A 21,234-nucleotide genomic window follows, 5' to 3' on the forward strand; every position below is an offset into this window, starting at 1 on the left:
GCTTTAGGAGATGAAATGACAACCATTGTTTTTATTATTATTTTCTACTCCCAGTGAAATGACTTTTTGAAAGACTCAATTAAGCGTCTTAAGTGCCTCTGTAGGTCTTACACATGCATAGCCCATGTCCTTGCAAAATGCTTGCCCATCAGAAAGAAACCGGAATAGCCACTTCCTTGTATTATACATATGCGGGTTTACCTCCCACGTGGCATTATCAGTTCCCTGCATGGCCAGGACTAGTTCTTATTCATACTTGTTTCTATTCCATATATATGTATATATATATATATATATATATATATATATATATGTGTGTGTGTGTGTGTGTATATATATATATATATATATATATATATATATATATATATATGTGTGTGTGTGTGTGTGTGTGTGTCATGGTTTATATATAACAACTATAAAACCTGCAGCATCCTCTAGATGTTTAAAATCTAAAAGAGAAACATTCAAAATACAGAATGTAGTTCATAAGTGCCACGTGAGAGAAAAAAATAATTCCACAAGAAAGGTGCAAGTTCCCAGACATCTGGGCACATGTAAAATTAACAGTACCATGTCATTTGACAAAGGCTATCAGTGAGACCCACAGTCGCCAACTGCTCCAACCTGGCAGGAGAAACTTCTGAATTTCCTCTTGAGAATGCACGTGGCTCCCACTGAGAGGCAAGTAAAAAAAAGGCAGTTGAGAAATATATTCTAGGGCTATGACGACATATCCAGGGATCAGTGACATTACCTGCCATGTCATCTAGAGGACCTCAACAATGTCCTGTCATAAAAGGAGAGTGTAGACTACTCCCTACTGATTCTCGCCTTCTCCAGAGATCAAAGGCATGTAAGAAAATGTTAATCCATGTCTTTGACACTTAAAAATAAATAACTCCTTGGATCATGCAGACTCATCTTACTTGGTATCAGTTCTCACCCAAGTGAGTGGAGGAATAATTCCTATCAGGAAAGGAGAATAGTGCATACAACAGAGGAAGTGAAAAAACCTATTTGGTGGATTCCACAAGGTCAAATCCTTCCTCATTTAAGAACCACTGCTCTAACATCTAGCTAAAGAGCTCTTCGTGGCTATGTAGACCGTTTATAGCAGCTTCATCAGAGACCCACGAGCCTGGAGTTTGAAGTTGGATCACGTGTTTTTGAAGCAAATACTGAGGACCAAGATTAAGCCAGTCCTAATTCTGCAGTCCTTATATGGTTAATCACCATGATTCTCCTATGGCCGTTCCTTCACCAAACATCACGTCTGTGTCTCAGATATAAAATACAAAAAGTAAAGGGAAAGGACTCAAAGGCATGGAGCCTGCCTTCTTTGAAGGAGCTTCCCAAGAAGTTGTGGGGGCGGGGGGCGGGCTTTCACTGATGTCTCACTGAAAAGGCCAATGCCCCATGTCAATCAAGATTCTGTCGGAAAAGCAGGGCAGAAATGGATGCCGAGTTAGGCAGGCAATTAGCATTCTACCTGTTTGTAATTCAGCGGAACTCATGGAGTGTTCTATTTGGGAAACTGCTGTATAAGTACTGTGGCGCTCTAGCAATACGGAAACACTGGCAAGGACGACATTTTGAGAATGAAAAAGACCGTCATGATATCAATGAAAGATTTCCACAGATTGTCAATAAAGGGACCATTGGTTTGTCTGCAAGTCAAGGAAAAAAAAATCTCTCTCAGTGATCTAAGTTAAAGACTTTCTAAAGTTAAACTGTAGAGAGAATCATGTGCTAAGACAGCTAGTGTCATAAAGTCATTGTGGCTTTTAGGGATTTTGAGGAAAACCTTACTAATCACTGAGAGTAAGAAAAAATATATATATATTCAACAAAATGCACACATACTATGTATATTGATTGAATTTTCACAAAGAGGATGTTTTGTTACACAACAGAAAGGTTTTCAGTATTAAAAAAAAATTCTCGGGAAGGAGAGATGGCTCAGTGGTTAAGAGTACTGACTGCTCTTCCAGAGGTCCTCAGTTCAATTCCCAGCAACCACATGGCAGCTCACAACCATATATAATAGAGATCTGATGCCCTCTTCTGGTGTGTCTGAAGACAGCTACAATGTACTCATATAAACAAAATAAATCTTTGTAAATCTCTACTTTGTAAGTTCACTTAGGAGCATTTGAATTTTGTCATTGGTGCTCTGGGTGTGCCATGTGTTTGTGTATAGCAATTCAAGTAAACAGAGATGCGCTTGCCTAGTTCTGTCTTCTTGGGATGCCCTCTAAGGTTTCTACTAACCCCCTTCTGTGAGTTTTTATAAGAACAAAACACACACACACACACACACACCAGATTGCCTTGAACTGATTCTACTGTTTCAACAGCTTTTACCTTCTGGCCCTTAGAAGGCATTCATGCTCATTTCTACTTTTACCTGACTTGATGTTAGATCTGTTTCAGGTGTCTATAAAGTGATATAAAATAAATAAGATATTTCTTCTGGGGCAGTAATTCTAGACTTTTTTTCTTTTTCTAGTAACATTTCACAGTTTTAAAATTCTTTACCTAATCTTCAACCAAAGTGCATTTTGGTCACTGCTATTGAGCTGGGAGAAAAGGGAGGGGGCGTTATCTTTATATTCACAAGATCAGGAAACTCAGAAGTTCGGTTGTTTGCGAAATAGCAGACAGTGAGTGATCCTGGCAATAAGAAACAAGAATTGAGTTTTAAACCCAGTTTTCCTTCCCCAGGGATTTCTACGTGGTACACGCTATTCGACCAAGCCACCTTGATGTCTGCAGGAGGGTTTCACCTTTCCTTCAAGCATTAATGCCACCGTGAGATAGATTTAACAGTTAGACTAGGGTAGTCATTCTGACCCAAGACTGTGCCCACTTCTCAACTGGTGAATAATAACTTCCTAGTACCACCTTAGAGCTACTGTTTTGTATGTTAATACCATAAGAACATACAATGAGCAATCCAAAATCGTCTGTAGTTACCCACAAACAAAAGGAATGAGCAGACAGTATGGGAACACCCTAGCAACTTAAGACTGGGAATCTAAGTGTAGAACTCCACTTGGCCCTTATTGAAGCTTAGGATGAAAATTAGTGACGTCCCTGAGCTTGCAAACATCCCTGCTCCCATAATCCAGTAGCTGCTTCCAGTGGATCCAGGTGGGAGTTCTTTTGATGAGAGCTCTATACACCTCCTTCAATCATTCAATCTGACTCCAAAGAAATTCCCTTTCTCACAGCGAGGATTTAAGAAAATAGTCAGGTCTTTGCCCATTCTAAATGATTGTAAAAACACGTGTTTACATTATTGAGAGGAGACTTGGAGAAGGCGTGGCACGAGCTCGCAGTTGACAAGAATGAGGAAGCACGTGAAAATGAACAACTAAGGTGGTGGGAGTAGGAGAATCTCTGTAAACCACGCATGCTGTGTCCACTTAAAAATGGCTCATGCACGTAGGGGGTCAGAGTTTATCACATGAAAGAAGTAAGAAATTATATTTTTCTGCTATTCAACTATCTCACAAGTGTATTTCCCCAAGGTATAATGCCTTTGGAAATCTCCCCTGAAAATATGATAGCTTTTACAAATAATTGATTATAGTTCGAATCTTTCTTAGACAGCACTAAAGGTTTCTTTTTGGAACCTAATGGATTTTTAAAGAACTGAAGCTCAGCAGCAAATGCTAAAACCATTTTAACATTTTTAGGATACCCGAAGAAAAAAGTAGTCAGAAAAGAGGACGCAGAATTCTCTCTGTCTTGTAGATGGAAGAGTAATAGGAGATAAGGTTCTTGACTCCCAAGGTCAAATTTTTCTCATCTGCAGAGCAAAAGGAGAGCCAGATCCAGTGTTCCCCAAACCACTCTGTTTTGCCATGATGAGTTCTAGGCCAATAATGAGTAGCCTACGAATAGTGGTCTCGTGCTCCAAATGTCTCAGGATTTATGTCCACAGGCAACGAAACAGAGATTCTCTTGAAAGTTGTGTGTTCAGGAAGAACAACAATATCAACCAACCAGTCCCCCAAGAGCTCCCAGGGACTAAGACATAAACAGAGGAATACACATGGCTCCAACTGCATATGTTGTAGAAGATGGCCTTGTCATACATCAATGGGAGGAGAGGTCCTTGGTCCTATGAAGGCTCAATAGATGCCCCACTTTAGGGGAACTGAGTGTTGGGAGGTGGGAGTGGATGGGTGGGTGGAGGAACACCCTTATAGAAGCAGGGGGAGGGAGGATGGGGGAGGGGGCTTTGGAGGGGGGAGACCTGGAAAGGGGATAACATTTGAAATGTAAATACAGAAAAAAATCCAATAAAAAATAAAAATAAAAAAGAAAGTTGTGTGTTCTTTGTGGAAACTCTTTTCATAAAAATCCTAGTTGAAAATTGTTCAGTGTCAGAGTGTCCACCTTGCATGCACAAGATCCTAGGTTCAATAGCCAGCACTGGAGTGGGGAGGGGCTAACATCAATTCATATCTTTACGTCACTTGATACCTTCTGTGCTTTAGACAGACTCTCAGCCATTGGCAGCAGGCTCTTAGCTTTATTCTGCATGTACTAGTATTTCTATTTGACCTCATGATCATGCATGTCTATTCTTCTCTATGCTATGGTTGGAGACAAAATGACTATTTTCTAAGTTAACTCTTCTGTAACAACGACTGGGCCTAGTGCTCAAGAGCAAAGTAATGACAGACATCCCTCTCCCTTGAAGTTTATATTCTAGGGGACTGCCACAAAGAAAGGCAAAGAGCAATGGACCAGCAATAGGACATCACTGAGGCACAAAGGCAGAGTAAGCACAAGTAGAAATAATCCTGGAATCAGAGGGTGGTGAGTTGGTAACTTTTTTTCCTGGATTATTTTTGTAATCTGCTTTAAAAAGTAGGATTGTAAAGTATGGTTTTCACCTGTAGTATCAGTACACAGAAGACAGGAGCAAGTTCAAGGTCAACCTGCATAACCTAGCAAGACTCCATGTCAAAGTAGTCATGAGGGGAACTGGTGGCTGGTTTGACATAATTTGCTAAGTGGCCATGCATCTGAAAGACTGGTTGGCTTCACCCTAGTGGGTTTGGCTGCAGCCATGTAGGCTCAACATGGGAACAGATTGAATTAGCCAATGGCTGAGGGTTTGCCAGATGAAAACAGTGTGATAGTAGAGAGCAAAAGAGATTAAGTCTGAAACATAGTATGCAGCTAAAGCAGGCAAGTATAAAGAATATCTCAGCAACCTGGACCACTCAGCATGGCTGCGCACATACCCATCTCTTAACAATGTAAACTGTTAGCAGCCTACGACCCCACCTAGGTATAGTGACAGTATACTTGCCTCTAACAATTGGAGCAACTCCTTTTTGCCTGCCTGTTTGTATTTGTACTGGCTAGTTTTGTGTCAACTTGACACAGCTGGAGTTATCACAGAAAAAGGAGCTTCAATTGAGGAAGTGCCTCCATGAGATCCAACTGTAAGGCATTTTCTCAATTAGTGATCAAGGGGGAAAGGCCCCTTGTGNGTGGGACCATCCCTGGGCTGGTAGTCTTGGGTTCNATAAGAGAGTAGGCTGAGCAAGCCAGGGGAGGCAAGCCAGTAAAGAACATCCCTCCNTGGCCTCTGCATCNGCTCCTGCTTNCTGACCTGCTTGAGTTCCAGTCCTGACTTCCTTTGGTGATGAACAGCAGTATGGAAGTGTAAGCCGAATAAACCCTTTCCTCCCCAACTTGCTTCTTGGTCATGATGTTTGTGCAGGAATAGAAACCCTGACTAAGACAGGGTATATGGGCAATAAGACAAACCCTCTCTTCAAAGTGAAATTTTACAAAGAATCCTCTATTTACCATTTTATGCCTAAGCATTACTGGTAATGTATATGATTAAAATCAGATGCATTATGGGACCATGCATGTAGTATGAAAAAGATTATGAAATACAAGCCTGTCAGCTAAAATAGAACCTAAATTAGATACCTAGTAAACAAATCCCTCTTTCCCTTGAACCCACTACAAAGAGGCACCAAAAACTAATCCAGGCCCATGAGCATTTTAGCTTCTTCGGCCTGCTGTTAATCTTGGTAGTATATTCCTTTCTAACCCAAGCTATCCCTTTGCTTTGATTAAAAATGTTCCCTTAGAATGGCTGTGGGTAGGTTGGGGAGCAGGAGGAGGGGTAAGGGGTTAGGGGATTGTTGGAGGGGAAACTAGGAAAGGGGATAACATTTGAAATGTAAATAAAGAAAATATCTAATAAAAAAAATGTTCCCTTAGTCTTAGCAATCTATGCATGTTTTTTGTTTTTTTGGTTTTTTGTTTTTTTTCAGTCCTTTGAATGGAGTGCCAAGAACCTAGAAATGCCTGGTGCAGACCCAGACCACCAGTGACAAATAACACAAGAACAATAAAAATGGAGTCAAAGACCTGTTTAATTGGGATTATAATACAGTAATTGAAATGGGTCAAAGAATGAGAACCTTAACACCAAAATTTTAGTTAGGGTCATCATCAGCATTATGGGTAATGACAAGTGCTATGATATGACCCTGGGAGAGATAACTAAGGTTTGCCAGGTGTGCTGACTGTTAAAGACATGGAGTCAAGAAATTCCACACCCACATCTATAAGTATGCAAGATACATAGATAAATATAGAACAGAGTAGAGGAAGAGACTACACCAGGTGTTGGGATCATCCAGGGGTGGAGTTGAGTCTCCAGATACTGTCAGGAGGCTAACAGACATAGGTTTTGGCCTGTGGTCTAAAGGAAAAAGGTTTTAGAAGTGTCATTGAGAAAAGAAGGCTCCTTATATCAGGAGTCATCACCTGACAGGGCTTTGATGACATATTACTGGCCAGACCAGGCTTTCATGAGAATGAAAAGATGAAGAAAAGGTTTATGAAAGCGAGACCATCAAGGATTTTGTAGATGAGTGATCTCAGTTGAAGAATGTACAAAGAAATTGTTGAGAGACTCAGAATTGGATCCGAATAATGAGTGTACAGATATATATTGATAAGGAGGTTACCTGCCCATGGAGATGTAAGGAGGTTTTTTTTTTTTTTTCCCTGAAGTTGTTAGAGGACAGGGATGAGATTGACACCTCAGCTTTCATCTGCTTCATAGGTCTACTTCACAGGCAGGCTGAGAGAGATCCTATTTCCAAAGTTCACTGGGCTTTGAAAGAACTTAATAGACAAGTATGCTTTTAATTGGAACACCAAGAATTTGCATTTCCCTTGTGTTTTATGACAGAGCTATTAGGATTTGCTGAGTCAAAAACTAGACTTCTATAAGTGTAAATAAATGCTAATAATAAGCAAGCCACATCCTCTTGAGAACATATATTCCAATTAACTTTTTCTCCTAATTTAAACATACAGTGTGCACAGACCAACTAACATGTAGAAAGACATTCAAGACTAGTTCACATTTATAACATGCTTCATAGTAAACATAGTTTAAAGACCCTTTCTTTTGGTTGAATCTAACAAGCTTTTTTTGCTGCAGACCCTCTGGGTCCCTGTGTCTGCGTGGAACAGGTCTCTTGATGCAGGTGGGCAAAGCGTGGATGAATGACAGACGCACACAGGAGAGATCGTGTGGAATCTGAGTGTAATTTTCAAATCGAGCATCAGACTTTTTATGCAGAGGACAATAAGGAAGTTGGGTGACATATTCGCAAGGTACAATTGAGGTAACCGGAATCTTACATAAAACAGAGGAATGTAAACACAAAAGGTCTAACGGGAACCACCTGGGATAGAATTCATTGATAACAGCTGGGATCAGCAAGATTCACCTAAGATTCACTAATCTTAGAAGCCAGGGTCAAGGGCTTTGCACCCTTGCCATAGTTCCTATTTTAGTCTATTGTATAGTCCACCTTCCCCTTAGGCCATTGTAAATATGTGTATATGGGTGTAACTCTGCTATGGTTCTAAGTATCTATTCTGGTTTCTCCTTTGGTCTGAAACTTCCTTCTTCCTAAGTGATGGTAAATTCCTGTGTAAGGGAGTGACTTAGCTTTTACAATCTTACTGAATTCCAAGCCCATGATCTTGCTCAAGGACATTTCTAGGACTGTTGGAACACTGGTAGAAGGCTTTAGCCATGTCAGAATTCAATTTTAAAAAGCACTTATAATAGGAAAATACTGAAATAGAGCACATGGATCCATACACTAGACTAACGCGGGAATAGAACGCGGGAATGAAAAATTAATGTATGGGTAGAGAACGCTAGCCTCCAGGAGGAGAGCTTCCTTGAAACTCTTTTGCCTCATGAGTGACTTTTAAGCCTTTCGGCTTGTCCAGCTGACTCAACTGGAGAGCGTAGCACTTTTTTCTTAGGAGGTATGAAAGGTGACCTTTTTATTTTCATTAGAAGGAGAGACACATGGGTCAGCAAGGCTAACTGACCAGTCAGAGACCCATAGCTAGGTGATAGGAATACTCACACTAGAAGGTAAGCCTCCACTAACTGTTCTTTCTACTGTGTCTACTTTCAAAACAACCTCAGATTAGCTCAACCCCAGACCATTTTTGGTCTTCCTGGTCTTCCTGTACCAAAGAAAGCCCAGGAATGCCTCATAGATAACATAAGGACCACCCATTCCTAGGATGTGTTATCATCCGATGTAAACTATTTTTAATCATATTTTCCTCTGAGTTCACAAAGATAGCTTTCCATTTCCAAATTATGGTTAAAATCAAGTATCCTGTTAGGCAAACGCTATCTACAGAGAAGTCTCACAGTGAAGTGAGGCAACTGAGATCAACATTTTCCTGCTCTCTGCCTCTGTGTATTTTTGTTGGCTCAGAACCTATGGGTGGAAATTCCAAGACTTCCATATCAAATATTGTACAAGCTGGATAGTAATTTGCCATATTATAGCTAAAAGAAAGCTTAGGGAGAATATCCTGTTTTTGCTACCTTTGTGCCAGGATAGATAGGGCGAGTACCCTGTGATTAAGATATTTCAAAGGGAAATTGTAACTGAAACATTACAAAGCATCTAAAAGTTCCCCCGTCAGGATTTGGAGAACCTAAAAAGGCAACAAATAAAAAGTGAATATGTAGAATATTTCATATGGAAATGAAAGTAACTTATTCTAGGAGATTTCTCCATGTAAGCCACCCTGACACCTAGAAAGCAGTGGTCCCTGCCACCGTCACCATCTGAGGCTGAGGTCATGACCCACCACCCAGAACCACCCTCCTTTCACATCTCTCACAATTCCAGAAGGAGGAAAAACAGTCTAGACTTTTCATCTTCATCTCAGAGCTGAAATATTTCAGGAAATGACTGTAACAAGCTGCGTTCTCCCCGACCCCCGACCCCAATTCTCAAGATTAGCAAACTAAACATAACTCAGAAGTAATTGTGCAGCATAACTTATTTAAGCGTGGTGGATCTAGAAAGTTGATTATGAAGGTCAACTGAGTACAAGAACAAGATGGCAAATGAGTTATGGAAGAAGGTCTCAAAATCATCTAGCCCTGTGGTTCTCGCTCACAGAGGCGATCAGGAAGGAGTGCTCACATCAATAATTTATTATTAGAATGGCTATTCTGCTGTTTGGAAAGGATTCCTTCTTAAGAAACAAATTGGATTAGGATGCAGACAATTGCCTTGGGAATGTCATCGTTGTGGCTTGCACGGAGTGCTTTCTTGACTGGAAGGAAAGAGGTGGGGTTGGAGCCAGCTCTGGGAATTACTGATAACCTTCAGTCTATCTTATCTCAGACACAGAGAGGGAGCTAAGAGATGAGAGCTGCTATTTACTGTGGTTGTGGCAGCTAGGGGAAAAAAGTGTCTGCACTGATAGTTGTGTTGAATCCATCTCCACAAAACACGTGTGGGTCTCACCCCAAACGGAATGTGTAAGTACGAATGTCACATATCTTATGCATGGTAGTGGAGAAAAAATCTGACCCTTTCTGATGAGACTTGTTCCATTAGATGCAAAGGCAGACTAAGTCAGGTGGTCTTTCCATTTGACTCTATGACACTGGGACAGTTGCCACAGGGTTACGTGCCAAACTGAAATAGTCCCTTGTGTGTCATCAGAGAAAAAAAAAAACACACGATCGTTTTGTTAAGATATAAAAATAATTCCTTAATAAATAGAAACACGCAGAAAATAGAGCAGGTCCTGATATGTATGAGGCATAGGCTTGGATTTATTTTATGAAAGGAAGAAACACAGAACCCACCCTTTCTCTGTGGTACGCAATTCATCTGCTATTTCTCCATGTTTTTCTCCTGGGAGATACAGACATTATGAGAATGAGAACAGTAAGGGGGGTGTTTTATGGCTTTCCCCTCTCATGTGGTTGGGAGAAACACATCATAATTGTCCCATATCCGTTAAAACCAATCTCAGGCACGTGTTCTGCCTACACTTTGGTGTTCTTAGTAATATCCATTTGACATCTCGGGATTGCATAAGCTACTGCATGTGAAGTCAGTAGTTCACAGAATTGTAAGCAGAAAGCATCTCTTAAGTATCGGCCACTGGAGAGAAAGAGACCCTAGACCATGTCTGAACCCTTTAGCTACTGCATGTTGCCATGAATCCATGAAGCACTGTCCAAAAGAAACATCATTTTATGACTTTAGACCAGTTTTGTGAAGTGGACTTTTGACCAGGGTCATGCAACCTTTTGACACTGGGGTATGATATTGGGGGCCACATGGTGCTAGCCTGGGATATGTGGTCTGATTGAGTCATGGTGAGAAAAATCCTGGAAAATGTAATGATTGTGTATAAGCACTCCCTGGTACCACTTTGTGTTTTGCCCCTTTTCTCTCCTGTGTGGTGATTGTTGCCAGGAGGCAGGCCCTCCTGGAAGAAGGACAGAGGTCTCTACGTTGTCTCACAGCCCGCGCATCACATGCGTCAACCCGGAGACACAATGCTATCCTGATGGTGAATAAATGGTCGTCTAGATATGGGGTTCTCTGAGTGTGTTCAGCATCACCCGAAAATGCATTACAAGTGCAAATTCTCAGATGTCACCCCAGATACACTGAAACAGTTCCAGGGAGTTGTCCAAGAATCTCTGGGATCTGGTATCATCAGGTAAGTATGAAAGAAACTTCTTTCAGAACCCCTTCTCTCCTCGACAGCCCCCCAAAGTCTCCTTTTCTTCCCACAGAAAGGAAATAGATCTGTCCTGTTTCTCTGAGCACAGCCTTCATGTGCATTACCAGTTCTGCTCAAGAAGAAATCACAGAAAAATGTGTTGCAATAAAATCGGTTTTGCATCCTTGATCCCACCTGAGTGGAATTGCTGGTAATAAGGTCAGAATGTTTTTATTGGATTTTTGTATGTTTGTTTGTTTGTTTGCTTTGCTTTGCTTTGCTACCTTGTCTTAAGTGTGGGGTTATAGTGAATATCATCATCACACTTTACAGATAAAGAGGAAAGGTCAGACCTCAGGTATGATGCTCACAGCCAAAGGAAGAATGGAGAGCTTCGTATGAATTTCCCTGACTACAGTGCTCTTCTCTGTTCTTTGTGTGACATCATAAGCCTCCACAAACTTATGCAACCCAAAATGGAAAAAGACTGAAGTAAATGGTTTTAAATCTGTCTGTCTGTCTGTCTGTCTGTCTGTCTCTCTGTGTGTGTGTGTGTGTGTGTGCACATGCATTCAGTTATAAAAGTGTGGAAGTATGCATGCCACTGTGTATGTTTGAGGTCAAGAGACAACCTTGGGTATCAGTCCTGCATTTTCCAACTTGTTTTAGAGAGAGGCTCCCTGTTGCTCACAGATATGTGCACCAAGCTAGCTGGCCATCAGAGTTCTTGGGATGGTTCAGCTTCTCTGGGATTCCAGACACAAGCGACTACATCTGGTTACTGCAGCTGGCTTTACATGTGTTCTGGGAACTCATCCTCAAGTCTTCATCTTGCCTCTCGAATGCTTTACCTACTGAGTCACCTCCCTAGCTCAAGATTACGCTTCTTGCAGTACATTTCCTACAAGCTGCCAGTCCATCCTTTGTGAGTGAAGCCAATGCTCTGGGCACATAGGCTCCTCATTGATAGATAGCACTCACCACCTCCAATAACAATAATCTGGTGCACTGGAAATAGTACTTCTGCCTTGAAAATTAAAGACTGACAAGTGTCTATAATTTACTGGCATGGGCTTTCAAGATAAATTTCTGAGCTGACAAGCTCTGGAGATCGACTAACGCAATGGCAATACAATGTTTAACTGCTAGCCCTTGTTTGTTAGACACACAAAAGGTTAGCCAAAAAAAAAAAAAAAATAACCTTGGGCTTATACAAAGGGAGAGAAATATCAAATTCTCTAGGAGAAGGAACTAAAATTAAGATACTTTGTGATAGATTTCTCAAAAATAGTATATAAATTCTCTGAGCTGGAGCAAACGAATTTTGAATTCATATAGTCATTACATCTGCATTGTCTTTTAAAACAATGCTCTGGATAAGGCCCTTCATCTCCTGATACTGTCGCATAGCATCCCCAGTGGCCACGCTGCAGTGCCTCCCTTATCTACATGAGGTGCTCAACCCTTAAGAAAGCATGATAGGGTCATTCCTGACATTCTTACACAGACGTTACTGTCACTTACAAGCACTTCAACTTTGATAATGAATCGAAACTCTGTTTGCAAGGGAAAACACACCCCAACTTTAGTCATGATAGAAATTTACTTTCCCTAAGGAAGTGATTAAGCTCAACTTAGAAACAGGGTGGAGAGTTCTCGGGAGGATCCTGGGAGGTGGGCATTTGTATTAGATTGAAAGGCTTGAAACTGTAAGTTCGTATGTAAGAGATATGATCCCCTCATCCAGAAGGTCTCAAAAGAGCCAGTCCTAGGCTACCTCATTCTATGATATTCAGAACAACCCCCGCTGTGTCACTTCTGCCCCCTGCAGACAATGGAGACAGCACAGGTCACTTGATCAAACACCTTTACACAGCTCAGAAAACATGTGTTAGGAAGCATGCACACAATAAAATTAAATAGGGTTTTATTAAAAATTCTGTTTTGGGGTTTCCTAATTGCCACAATCTTTTCATCTTTTCAAAAGTAGCAAAACCTCTTTTCAGGGAGTTGGTTTTCAGCAGAATCCTGGGTTGTGGCTCCTTTGTGAGGCCCGTAGCCTTTTGTGTCTGGAATGACGTTGAGCCCCGTGAGCTTTGGGTGGGCAGATGAGTGCACAGCCGGTGTCTACTTCAAAAATTATTATCCTGTTAATCCCAGAGGGAAGAGAAAACTTTAAAGGGTAAAGCTTTAGGAATATGTCTTGCAATTGGCCTCACGTTCTACTCTCTCACAGATCCTTAGTGGTCCCTGTATTTTGACTTCAGCATCCTTTGAAGTGAGGCAACTGGACAGGATCTGGATGCACACCACTGAGAAAGCACACAAGGAATCTTACCATCTCCTAAGGAAGTTATAGGCAAGTGAATGGCTATATACTCAGCAGTAAGGATCTTAAACTTGGGCCCAACTCAAAAGATATGATTCTGAATCCCCATCCCTCTCTCTACCTCAGTTACCTGACTCAGACAGATACAGACACTCACAGGTGGACAGTGGATGGAGTTTGGGGACTGTGATGGAAGAATAGGAGGAAGGATTGCAGGCCCTGAAGGGGATAGAAACTGCATAGAAAGACCAACAGTCAACTAACCTGGATCTCTGGGGCTTAGAGACTGAACCAACAAAGAGCATATACAGGCAAGACCCAGGCCTCCCTGCACATGCAACAGATGTGCAGCTTGGTCTTCATGTGGGTCCCAAACAACTGAAGCAGGAAACTTCCCCAAAAGCCTGTGTGTGGGATATGTTCTTCGTGTTGGGCTGCCTTGTCTGGCCTCAGTGGGAGAGGAAGTGCCTAGCCTCGAAGAGACTTGATATGCCACAGTTGGTGGGATTCACAAGGTTGCATCCACCTGCTCAGGGGAGAAGGGAGGGAGAGACAGGGAAAAGGATTGTGAGAGGGGGTGACTGGGAGGGGGTCAGTGAGTGGAATTAAAGTGAATAGTAAAAATGAGTAATTTGAAAAGGTGTTAAAATAGAACAAAGTATAATGTAAATTAAACACACCTAAAATAGCATTTCCTTTGAAAGAATACAAGTACACAAAAAGTTACAATTTTAATATGTTAAAAGGGACAGGATCAATAAATAATACATAAAAGGGGCTAGGGAAGTTGTAGGCTTAAACTTTTCAAAATCTACTTTAATAAAGGTTCTTTTTATCATTTATTTTTAAATTATTTTTGTTGTGGATAGAAGCTTGGGACTCCTGTGGTTGAATTAATAAGGGTTCTTAAATGCTTCAACCTGCCTTATAGTTCACCAAAGGTAAGGAAAGAAGATAATTAATAGGACAAAGGGGCTGTGGACCTGTTTAGAAGTAGTTCTTTAGGGTGATTCTAATATTTATTGTTAGGATATCAGCAGTCCAGTCCAAAACACAAATCAGTAGTGGCAGTCTAGACCAGTAGACAAACACCAAACACAAATCACTAGCAGTGGCTTGATCCAGAAGAAACTGGGAGGCTCCCTGGAATTGCATGAGTCCAAGGAAGAGGCAAGAAGCAGCCAGAATACTACAAGAAGCTCTTTGGCACACTTCTCTCTATGAAGTCACATCAAGCAAAGATCAGAGTAGACTAGCAAAGCATTGCAAGGCCTACCAATGCAAGAGCTTCATTAGCGAAGACTAGCGAAGCCTCGCAAGGTGAACCAAAGCAAGAGCCTCACTCACTGTCTGTGGGGTCTACTTATACCCTTTCCATACATCACTTGACCCATCATGTGTCTGCTTCAGCAAAACATCCTCTCATCATACAGCTTCCAGAAACAAACAAACAAACAAACAAACAAACAAACATTATATGACACAACTGAGTCTCCAAAGAAATCAGAAATCTCCTCTTCTGGAAATGAAATGGAAATTTAAAACTAAAGGAAGATTGTAGTAAAGTATTTCTCTCCCAAGCACAAGAACCTATGTTTCTGTGTGTTTGGGCACGAACTCAGTGAACAGTCCCACGGTCCCCAGAGGACTCTCCACCCCCCAGGTGCCCTAGCACGCCCAGGATCTTAGGATCACTGGTGAGTGGAACACAACATCTATTCCAACACAACTGGGAGCACCTGGGGCCAGCAGGAGCAGGGACACAGGAACCCCACCTGACCAGTAGCTCAGGTTCCTTCCACTCTGTGCTGGTCTACCTTGGTTTCAAACTCAGCAGACAGCCCCACAGTCCCCAGACAAGGTACCACTTCCAGGCACTCTAACACTCCCAGGATCTTAGGATCCCAGGAGCTTGGTCACACCAGCATCTCAGGGTCTCAGAGGAAGCTTGACTGCCAAGAACTCTGACACACCCAGAATCTCAGAATCACAAAATACCAGAATCACAGGATCACAGAGAAAGCTGGACTCTGAGAAGTTCTGACTAAACTGGGATTACAGGAAGGGCAGGCTCCAATCAGATATATCAAGGGCAAGGAGCACTTGAGATAATCAGATGATGGGAAGCAAGTGTAAGAACAGAAGCAACAGAAACCAAGGTTACTTGGCATCATCAGAACCCAACTCTCCCACCATAGCAAGTCCTGGATACACCATCACACCAGAAAGGCAAGATATGGATCTAAAGTAACTTCTCATGATGATGATGAAGAAGAAGATGATGATGGAGGACTATAAGGAGGACATAAATAATTCCCTTAAAGAAATACAGGAGAACACAGCTAAACAGGTAGAAGCTTTTAAAGAGGAAACAAAAAAAATCCCTAACACTAGTCAGATGCTAGCAAGGATGTGGAGAAAGAGGAACACTCCTCCACTGCTGGTGAAATTGCAAGCTGGTACAACCACTCTGGAAATCAGTTTGATGGTTCCTCAGAAAATTGGACATACTACTGCCAGAAGATCCAGCAATACCACTCCTGGGCATGTACCCAGAAAATGCTCCAACTTGTAATAAGGACACATGCTCCACTATGTTCATAGCAGCCTTATTTGTAATAGCCAGAAGCTGGAAAGAACCCAGGTGTCCCTCAACAAAGGAATGGATACAGAAAATGTGGTACATTTGCACAATGGAGTACTACTCAGCTATTAAAAACAATGAATTCATGAAATTCTTAGACAAACAGATGGATCTGGAGAATATCATTCTAAGTGAGGTAACCCAATCATAAAAGAACACACATGATATGCACTCACTGTTAAGTGGATATTAGCCCAGAAGCTCAGAATACCAAAGATACAATTTGCAAAACACATGACTCAAGAAGAAGGAAGACCAAAGTGCGGATGCTTTGTTCCTTCTTAGAATGGGGAACAAAATACCCATGAAAGGAGTTACAGAGAAAAGTTCAGAGCAGAGACTGAAGGAAGGACCATCCAGAGACTGCCCCACCTGGAGATCAATTCCATAAACAACAACCAAACCCAGACACTATTGCAGATGCCAATAAGAGCTTGCTGACAGGAGCCTGATATAGCTGTCTCCTGAGATGCTCTGCCAGTGCCTGACAAATACAGAAGTGGACGCTCAGAGTTATCCATTGGATGGAGCACAGGGGCCCCAATGAAGGAGTTAAAGAAAGGATCCAAGGAGCTGAAGGAGTTTGCAGGCCCATTGGAGGAACAACAATGTGAACTAACCAGTACCCCCAGAGCTCCCTGAGAATAAACCACCAATCAAAGAAAACACATGGTGGGACTCGTATCTCTAGCTGCATATGTAGCAGAGGATGGCCTAGCCAGTCATCAATGGGAGGAGAGGTTCTTGGTCTGATGAGGCTCTTTGCCCTAGTATAGGGGAATGCTAGGGCCAGGAAGCAGGAATGAGTGTTTTGGGGAACAGGGGGAGGGGAAGAGAATAGGGGATTTTCAGAGGGGAAACTAGGAAAGGGGATAACATTTGAAATGTAAATAAAGAAAATATCTAATAAAAAAATTCAAAAAAAAAAAGAAAGGAAGAAGGGAGGAAGGGAGGGAGGGAGAGAGGGAGGGAAGAGGATGAGGATGAGGAGGCATAGTAGTATAGGCTTATAATCCTCTCACTGGGGAGGCAATGACAAGTGAATACCTGGGTTCACTGGCCAGTCATCCTAGCCTGTTAATAGAACACACGCACGCACACACACACACACACACACACACACACACAGAGAGAGAGAGAGAGAGAGAGAGAGAGAGAGAGAGAGAGAGAGAGGAATAACTAAAATAAGTAGAATAAAGTTATAAAATAAAACAAAGAGAGGTCTCTTTAGCTGGTGATGAGTGACAATAACGTGGCCTGAGCTGAGATAACCACCATCATCTCCACCCTCTGCATCTGAAGTCCAGAAAGGACCATATCACATAAAGCCTATTTGTGAAGATAATTCTTGCCTCCCACTGCAGGCTCTTCATCTCTTTCTTTCAGGGCTTCATTGATGGATTTTTCATTCCTCTGATCTTTAGTCAGTGACTGCATGCCTTCCATTAGAGAAATTGAAATGAGTAACTCATTTACATTAAGTTACTTGGATTCCATTGTCTTATTCACTCTAATGCTATTTTCTTTTCATTGCCAGAGAGAAATGCTTAGAATAAAAGGTCTCTGCCCTTGTGGCAGGATTTAAGCATGGCAAATGGGTGAACCATCTGAGAGCATGCGAGCCCTCCACCATTGCCAGGTCAGACATCAAGGATTCTCAAAAAAAAAAGCAGTGGCTGTTAACTGCAAATTCAGACCGAATGTTACATAAGGAAGGACGGGAGCTGGTGGATGGGGGAGTGACTGTGCTCCTACCTCTCAACACTGGCTCCAGTTAGGACTCCAAGTCTAGAAGGTCTCTCTACAACCTTCCCTGGTACATGGGTTATGAGCGACTAATTAACTCCTTTGAGATTCATGAGTCTAGAAATAAAAGAAGAAATGAGACAGAGCTGGAAGACTTAAATAACCAGAATTTGGGGTGAGGAGGGGATAACATGAAAGGCCGATGAGGGTAAAATAAGGCTGGCTGGCGCACTTGTCCAGGGAAATCGCCAGAGGAGCGGGTGCATATCTGTCTGGCATATCCATCACCAAGGAGCTTAAGGAGTTACAGCTGGAGACTGTCTTTTATGTATGAACAAAAGGGCAGGTGTTTGTAGGTGTGCTGCGGAGGAGGCTACTGACGGTTCTTATTCTGTGGATTGTGTTTAACTTGTCACCTTGTCATCTGTCTTTTGTGTTTCTTACATGCCTCCTGTAACATTTTCACCCTGTTCTACTGACTCCTTTGTTCCGGGAGATATTGAGGGTCATCAAGCTTTCAGAGACGCTGTGAAGACACTGCCATTTCATCAGAAAGATCAGATCCGTCATGACACTTGTCCTCTAACACAGAAAAACTTCTTTGTGAAGTTAGACTGTTGCAGACACTCTCTGCTCCCTTCTCCCGGAAACCAGAAGCCTCTGCTCGCCTGTCCTGGATCCTGGAAATCTCTTCTCGGGACTCCGGGGTCCAGTAAGGCAATGACAGGATGGAGCACCCAGTCTGCCCAGAGGAAGTTTCTCTTCCAAACAGTTTACATGAAGGACATTGACATATGAGAGCTTCACTCCCTCCCACCCTTTGGCTTGTTTACTTGGCTTTGGAACACTTCTGTGGTCATCCTTTGACCATTAGGCTTAGTGGCTTTCCAGTAAGACACATACAGAGTTGTCTGTTACTCAAAATAAAGAAATAAACAAACAGCTTTAAGACGACACCATTGTTTCAGGTAGACTGTACTAAGTGGCTGTCCTTAATGTATGTCAGTTTAAGTTCTTTGGAGTTGAAACAAGAATAAAAACCTCCCCCCCACCATGTGTGTGTGTGTGTGTATACATATTACATATATATGCCTGTGGCTCAGTACTGTCAGAGGAACACAGAAATGTGTGTACCCAGTTAAATGCTCTCTGTGATATCAGTCAGTCACAGCAAGTACTGGAAATGAAAGGCAGAGAAAGCCTGCCTTCTCCATGTAACTCCTGAGGGAATACTGCAGCAATTTATATAGCCCTGGGGAAGGATTTTACAGATGAATAATATTTCGAAATAACAAGAGCAACCATTAATCATGATCCAGGTTTCTTTTGCCATCTTGGGAAACAATTGAGAGAGTTATTTATTTATTTATTTATTTTACTTTTGTTAAATACATTTTTACTCTGGTGCATGAACCAAAAATGGACGACGCTAACCTTATTATTTGAAGCATAATTTTATCTGCTTCTTTCCATTCAGATTTGTCAGAAAAGGAAAGCATGTGATAAAAAGGGAAAACCTCCAGAAGAGCCCAGCAATCTAACCAGCAACATCATTTTATCCTTTTCTTTTATAACTTTAATCACTTCTTATATGAAAAAGAATTAACTCTACATTTTTTCTTTTTTTTATTAGATATTTTCTTTATTTACATTTCAAATGCTATCCCGAAAGTTCCTTATACCCTCCCCCTGCCCTGCTCCCCTACCCACCCACTCCCGCTTCTTGGCCCTGTCATTCCCCTGTACTGGGGCGTATAAAGTTTGCAATACCAAGGGTCCTCTCTTCCCAGTGATGGCTGACTAGGCCATCTTCTGCTACATACGCAGCTAAAGACACGAGCTCCGGGGTACTGGTTAGTTCATATTGTTGTTCCACCTATAGGGTTGCAGACCCCTTCAGATCCTTGGGTGCTTTCTCTAGCTTCTCCATTGGGGGCCCTGTGTTCCATCCTATAGATGGATGTGAGCATCCACTTCTGTGTTTGCCAGGCACTGGCATAGCCTTATACGAGACAGCTATAACAGGGTCCCTTCAGCAAAATCTTTCTGGCATATGCAATACATTTACAGTATGCTCATGTAATAGCAAACACTGGGATGCTGGCTTCCCTCCCGCACCCCACTCATGCCATCACTGTGTGCTAGAGAAGAAGATGGGTCAGGACGCTCTGGAACTGGACAGCCCTGAAGGGAGGTGGCTGTGCTGTACAGAGGAGTCAGCAGGAGGAAGCCAGCGGGAAAACACCAGCCCTTGGCTCCTGTTGGAAACAGGCTGAGATTTAGGTCTTCGCCGCTCTATCCATCTTAGTGGATTATACGGCAAGTGTTTGTTTTCTGTGTCACCACTGCACAGCAAGCAGCCATGTCAGTGCAGTGCTGGTCAGAAACAGTACGTGACCACAGGACAGAGTCCACTTCAGGGAGTGGTTTGCCTAGGTTCAGGCAGAGCACGACAATGACTCCTGAACATTCATTCTGTGTCTCAAAGGCTAAGGTGGAAGTGGCTCCAGAATATATCCATTAGGACAGGATAAATTATGTTCTCAAGAATAATTCCTTTCTTTATATTTCCATTTGAAGTTAAAGACTGCGTCTTTGTGCTTTTCTTTCTTTTACGTATTGCTAGAGAAAGAATGAGAAACAGCATCTAAATCATCATCACCATGATCATCATCACCACCATCACCACCACCAGCATCATCACCATTATCGTCATCACAAAGCTGAGAACGCAAGGCATGACTAGGAACTCCTTAAACACATGCTTTTGTGTCCCTTTATGGACATACTTCACAGATAGGAAAATAATCACGCTTCATTTGGTACCTTTATCACCTTCTCTGACTCCTGGTCCAGCTTCTCATTGCTTCAAGGTTGAGGGCAGTGAGGCTGACCTCAAACCCCGTTTATCACAGAGGATCGTAACGCATACCTGTGTGCTCCAGTCTGACCTTGCTGTGCTAACTTTATATCCATCTTTCCTTTCTGATCGCCTTCCTGGAAGACTTCCAACTCCAGCCCTCAGACATAAATAAATATAGTAACCTAACAGAAACACATTCAACCTAAGAGGTCCCTTATCTACACAGCAAAGTTAATACAAAACACAGACGGACTTTCTCTTAATGAATGCCTATATTGACACAGAACCCTTGCGTGAAGAGTGATGAAGGAAGGGTATGAAATTTCCCCTGTAAGCCAGTAATCAGTCTGCGTGGGTCACAGATGCTGGCAGAGAACACATGACTTCTGGGCCAGGGACAAACATAGCAACGGGCAAGGATCAAGATTTAGTTCACTTAGCTCCCGACCTAGTCTTGGTTCACCCAGGCTCTGCAAAGCGATGTAAAAAGAAGTGCACCAAACTTTCAGAACCAAACGCACTGCGCCGTGCTAGACGGTAATCTTGCTTATCCTTTGCCCTGGGAGG

Source organism: Mus caroli, chromosome 3 (assembly GCF_900094665.2).
Source record: "Mus caroli chromosome 3, CAROLI_EIJ_v1.1, whole genome shotgun sequence".
NCBI classification, from domain to species: Eukaryota; Metazoa; Chordata; class Mammalia; order Rodentia; family Muridae; genus Mus; species Mus caroli.